This window comes from Netta rufina, assembly GCF_964035555.1.
Source record: "Netta rufina genome assembly, chromosome: Z".
Classification (NCBI taxonomy): Eukaryota; Metazoa; Chordata; class Aves; order Anseriformes; family Anatidae; genus Netta; species Netta rufina.
In genome coordinates, this window is record NC_140126.1 from 28210985 (window position 1) to 28216984 (window position 6000).

At 41.9% G+C, this 6000-nt stretch overlaps 1 protein-coding gene across 1 annotated transcript in view; it reads right to left on the minus strand.

Annotated features, from left to right (window-relative positions):
- Positions 1–5465, minus strand: part of PTPRD (protein tyrosine phosphatase receptor type D) — a gene marked incomplete at its 3' end in the record, with an annotated part of 401990 nt that extends 396525 nt beyond the window's left edge. Inside the window, exon 1 of the mRNA XM_084305402.1 lies at positions 5452–5465. The remainder of the gene's footprint in view (positions 1–5451) is intronic.
- Positions 5466–6000: the final 535 nt, after the last annotated feature.

A 6000-nucleotide genomic window follows, 5' to 3' on the forward strand; every position in this document is an offset into this window, starting at 1 on the left:
AAAATTATTTTTCTAAAGATCAGAAAGCCTATGATATTGTTAGTAGAATGTCTCTGCACTTCCTCTCAGTGTGCTAAGACACGTAACAAAAAGCCACGCTTCTGGGTAAAAACAGTGCATGAGCCAATGTGAGACAATTAAATTGAAGTGAGATTGAGTACATTTACAAGAGACGTATATATACCTTTTCACCAGTTTAGGACCTGACCTACGTTTGTTTCAGTTAGAATGGCACTGACAATATTCATCAGCCAATTCTGCCATCTAAAAAGTCAGATTTTACACATTGCTTACTGAACTCTGACTTACAGATATGAAATTTCCAGAACACTAAAACTGTAAAAGAGCAACACACTTGCATTACCACATCTAACACACCACTTGGAGAAGAAGTACGTATTATCTGACTGCAACAATCTGTGAGCAGTTCGGCGGGCTCTAACCAGAACATCCATTTTGATTGTGTACAAGCAACAAATTAATTTATATACCGATGCAGTGATTCTTCTAATTAGAAGATTATTGGAAAACTCAAATAACATCATTGTGTTTAACTGTAAAGAAGTACAGCGCAAGGCACAATACTATGTTATGTCATGTCCTGTGGTATAATATATCAAAGTGCCTAAAATTCCATTACTTTCATTTGGCTGACAAGAAGGAATTTTTCAGGAAGGAAGATATCACATACACAGGTATAAACACAGGAGCTGACTTTTGCAAAACGTTATTTTTTTACATTTTGGAACTCTACTGCAAAATCAATCCCTACCACCACTTTTTTTTGTTGTTGTTTGTTTGTTTTTTTTGGGGGGTATTGGGGGACTACTGTGCAACTAAGCTTATGGAAAAGGACTTCACGGCATGTAAGCACAAGACATTTGAAGCTGTAAATCTTCTCTTAGGAAAGTACAGACTATGTATAGCTACCGATATATTTAAAAATAAGCTGATAAACAGTGTGAATAGTCACTTCTATGAATAAATTTAGAGAACCTGAATGAATAATAATCACCTTTTAAGTAGCAATGCTTTCAGAATTTACATAGTAATTTATTAAATTTAACCAAATTATTTTTAAACGAACTAAGTTTAGTATTTTGTATCTACATTCTCTGCATTTCAGGTATCCATTTCCTAAAGGAAGATACAAACATGCAATGTTTTAACACATATTATCAACCACCAACCAAAAGCCATCTGAGCTTATGGAATGCAAGCTGAAATTGTGCAATGGTAGACATATGGTTCTATCAATGCACTGCGGCTTAAACAAGTGAAGTGAAGCTCGTTGGAATGGAATTTACAGGCAAAGCACTCTCGTACAATCCTTTTCTATATCATCAGATTTCTTCACTTGTACTGGAGCTCTCGGTGTAGTTGATCACCAAGAGAAATAGCTCTTCCTCTTTGCTCCTATTTGTGAAATCACTGATAATATAGGAATATTTTTGAATATGGATTTTTGCTTTAGGCTGCCAAATTGCCAGCATATATTCATTAATTAGCTTCATTTAAGGCCTTTTGCAAAGAAAACAAGGATTAAACAAATAAAGTAAACAACTCACAGAGTATGTAAAATTTAGATTTTTCATAAAAGTATTGTACATTGACCATTCCATGCCAACTCTTATTACACAGAATTACAAACTAAGCAAGCTCCTATTAAGATACTGATGGCATTATGTATCTGACTTGAACAGCTGGTATCTATATATTTTTCCCAATTTACTAAAAAATAAAAGGTTAAAAAATTATTATGATCTTACGATGAAGTAAAACATCGTGACTCGTGGATCTATACCGTATTAGTTCCCTTGATATCCAAAATGCAAATGAAATGAAAATCCTCTGCATTTCGGAGACACCGCCTTGGTTTACTGACACTCAGTAAAACTTACAGTCTTGACCAGATGTTTATCAGTTCAGAAGACCTTTGAAGTGTATTTCATTACATTTCAGCATGATTTTACATAAGTGCACACACACATTTCAGAAAATTAAACTCAGTCAATATTTGCAAAACTGTTGTCGGCAGTAAGACAAAAAGCCTCTTGCTGTAACTGTCCCAACATCGCATGATATATAAAACTATGCTGCTTTAGTGATAGCTTATTAAAAAATTAACATACCATAGGGAGACTACATTTTGATTGTATGACTTTATACTGATTCAGCTAGAAAATCCTTTTAAATGATAATTTTCAAGGAGCTTAGTAACGGAAGTTCATTTTGAAGGAAATCCAATATGCAAATGTTTCATCTGTGCTCTTTTACAAATTGTCTGCCCTGTCAGTTTGAAAAACTGAAAATCAACAATGGAACAGTGTAAGTATACTTGACCTTATTGCTTAATGTCTATCAGGAATGCTATGGTTGGTCGATTTTAAATTTCTGAGACTGACACTCAAAAATGTATAGCACATCTCCAGCTCAGGTCCCACAAATGCTGACTACCCTCCAGCCTTGGAGCCTCCACACTTGCAAACTTGCATAACGCCTATAAAGCTAGTTTATATACACCATCAATCTGTGTCTACTCCTGCCTTAAAGTAATCCTGTTTGGTTTATCTTTTAACCCTACAGTTGCATTGAACACTACCATTACTAATCTAATAGAAACACAAAGGCAACAAATCTGATTTTCTCAGCTTACAGAAAATATGAAATGCAAATCCAACTTTGCCCAAATTTTGCACCTTCCGAGTTGACAGTCTTCCCCAGCTGCCATAACTGTTAGGAGGGTAAGGAGGAAGGAACTATGTTGGACACCATACAGGACTAGGGTGTGGGTGACGGAGGGCAAAAATCCCCCCAAAATACACAAATTGCATGCATCTCCTGAATAACAGCACTTGTTAGTAAGGCACAAATAACCAGCAACTTTGCTTTTGATGCTAGGTATCTGTGGAAAAAATGTCTGGTGGAAGTGTTAGCATATGCCATGTACTGGTGTCTGCTATATGAGAGCAGTTTATACAGGCCCCTAGTGGCTTAGCACACACAGCAGAGGATGAAGAGGGATTCCTACTCTTTGGCTTGTGTAGTTTTATTCAAATTTTATCTGCTTTATTCAAATGTAGAAAGAAAGGGCAATCTAAAAAAAAGAAAAAAAAAAAAAAAAAAAGAAAGCTGAATCACTGACTAGATTTAAAACAGCAGGTATTTCATTCTTTTGTACAACCCCCAAGTCTGCTTTTTGCAAACCATCTTGAGCACTAAACACTGACTTACTACCTCCTATTTAGTTTGCTGACAATGCTGCTATTGACTTACATAACAGTCACAACAGAATGCCTAATTAATATTATTCTTTAGCACTCATTTTAAAGGTAGCATGACTGATTAATCTAAAAGCAAATTCTAGGACCTATTCCTGAAATCTAGGAATACTGAGATACTCTTTCCCCCTCCACACCATTCTTGATCGCTTGCTATAGCATACACAAACCATAATGAATTTCTTAGTGCCTTCTTCGAGTAGAAGTCTTCTACTTAGGTAAAGCTTTCAGTGCTTAAAGTGGATATAGAAAAGCTATATATCATTTCTGCATTGAGAGAAATCTAAATATACCCTGCCATATTATAAGTGACAAAACTAAAATTGGAAAGGTACTCCTGTAAAAAGTCTCTCATTAAATCCCTCTTCCTTTCGACGTAACACTCAGTTCCTTGAAAATCCCATGCCAGTACATTTACAGTGTTCAGCAATTTTGACTGAGTAAAATTTGACTGCTAGATATATTAAACTGACCAGTCTGCTTATTTCATACAATAAAGAAAGACAAAGAAAGAAAGAAAGAAAGAAAGAAAGAGACAGATCGCATGCAACTGAAATTAAAGTACCTATCAAAAAATGGCCATCTAAAGGAAAATGCAATGACATGTGATTGTATTCAGGAAAGAGAAGAATCTTTTTTTTCTTCAGAGTTGCTCTGTTCAGTAACAAGAAATTTAGAAGCTTTGTGTGCTTCCAACCCGGCAGCAAATGATATCATTTACTATACAATTTTATACCAAGATTAGAAAGTACTAACCATTATAGCATTAAAAAGCACTAAGAGATACCAAAGAATGTAAAAAACATCTTACACATGCATTCTGCCATCTGTATCAAAATTTACAATGAACGTCCCAATTACAGAAGTTGCTTGTGCCTGATCAAAAGGCATGTTGGAAGCAATTTCTGAAAGTCTAAGATGATAATCGTAACTTCCCATGTTAATTATAAGTTTAAGAAAATTTAATCTTCACGAAAAACAGTCATCCCTGCAAACAGGAAACTCCAAAGCAAAGCAGTATCTACAGACTTGTTTCAAATACAGCACGGTCTCAGGCTACAAGTGAAGGAGCATGTAAATAAAAAAAAGTAACTGGTCCGTGTAAATAAACTGACCCCTTCACGTATGTCAAGACTGAGAATGCAAATATGATAAGCCCTGCAAAGGAACTGTCATCCCTCTGCCACGCTATAACCATACAAAGGCCCAGCAAGAGGATAAAATACGCATGACAGCAGACTGAAGAAGTACCAAGGAGGAGCAGGCATTCAAAAGCCATACATGCAAGGAAAAGTGGAAACAGCTTAAAAAGGAAATAACATACTTCTGTGAGGGAGAGAGGTAGAAAATACGTAAAATACGTATTTCAATGAAAGAAAACTACTATTTTTATTCGCCTGTCAGGGAGAGCCTGGTGAAAGGAGTGAGAAGTGCTTGCTCGCAGCAGAAGCCCTCACAGAGGGAGCTGGTAAGTTTGCTCAACAAATCCGCGAGCCCCTTCATCAAGCGCTCAGAAAACTGAGTTTCAACCCGATGTGCTCTCATTTAACTGGTTGTGGGAGAGTAAACAAAGAAACTAAAAGCCCAACCTGTGAAAACCTTCGCATCCCCGTGCCTCCCCGCTCCGCCGAGGCAGAGAAGGAGGATGGGGAGGAAGAGGATGGGGAGAGAGCCCTCCTCGGTCCGGTGGTCCCTAAGGGCCGCTCGCCCCACGCACCCCGCTCCAGCGACAGACCCCAGCCGCGCTGCCCCCCCCGGCCACACCAACGGCCCCCTCCCCGCTGCCAACCGCCCCCCGCAAGCGGATCCCTGCAAACGTAGGCTCCGATCCATCGCTCGCCCGCACGCAGCCGGCCCCCGCCCGCTCACCGCAACTCTCCCCCCGCTGCCCGAGCAGGCCGCGCTGCCGGGCTGAGACCCGCTGGGGAGAAGAGGGGAGGAGAGGGCTGGCAACCACCGGGTGGGAGCCCCGGGGCGGTCGGGGGGAAGACTTGTGTGCGAGGCACTCCTGTACCGGGCTGCACACACGCGCGCGGTCACGCACGCGCGCTCACACGCTCACACACTCACACACCACACACAAATTCTATGCGCGCTCACGAGCGGGCCGAAAGAGGCGGTAAAGACGGAGCGGCGGCGGGGGAAAATGGGTCGGCGGCGGGGCAGTTACCTGGTCATGCTGGCTTCCCCGGTCCCAGCAGCAGCCACTGCCGCCGCCTGCCCGCTCTCCGCCGCCGCCGCCACCTCCTCCCGCTGCTCACTCTCGGCTTCGAGGCGGCCAATTTAATCCAAGCCCCGCAGCAGCAGCGGCAGCAGCAGCTACGAGCGGGGCCCCCGGCCGCTGCTGGCGGGCGCGGGTGTGTGTCTCTCACACTCCGGTGCCGGGGAGCGAGAGAGAGTCAACCAGAGTCCGAAAATCCAGCATCCAGCAGAGCCGCGTCCCCGCCTGCCTCCTCCTTCCAGCGCCCCCTCTCCTCCGCTCTGCTCTTCTTTCCTTCTTCTTCTTCGTGTTCTTCTCCTTCCTGCCGCGGCAGTGGCTTCTGCTGCTGCTCCCGGGCGCGCTCTCTGTTCCCGAGCCGCTGCTCTGTTTCCCCTCCTCCTCCTTCTTCTCCTCCTCCTCCTCCCTCTCTCTTCTTCTTCCTTCCCCCTTCGCTTTTTTTTTTTTTTTTTTTTTTTTTTTTTCCCTTCCTTTCTTTCTTCGTTCGTCTCTCTTTCAGCA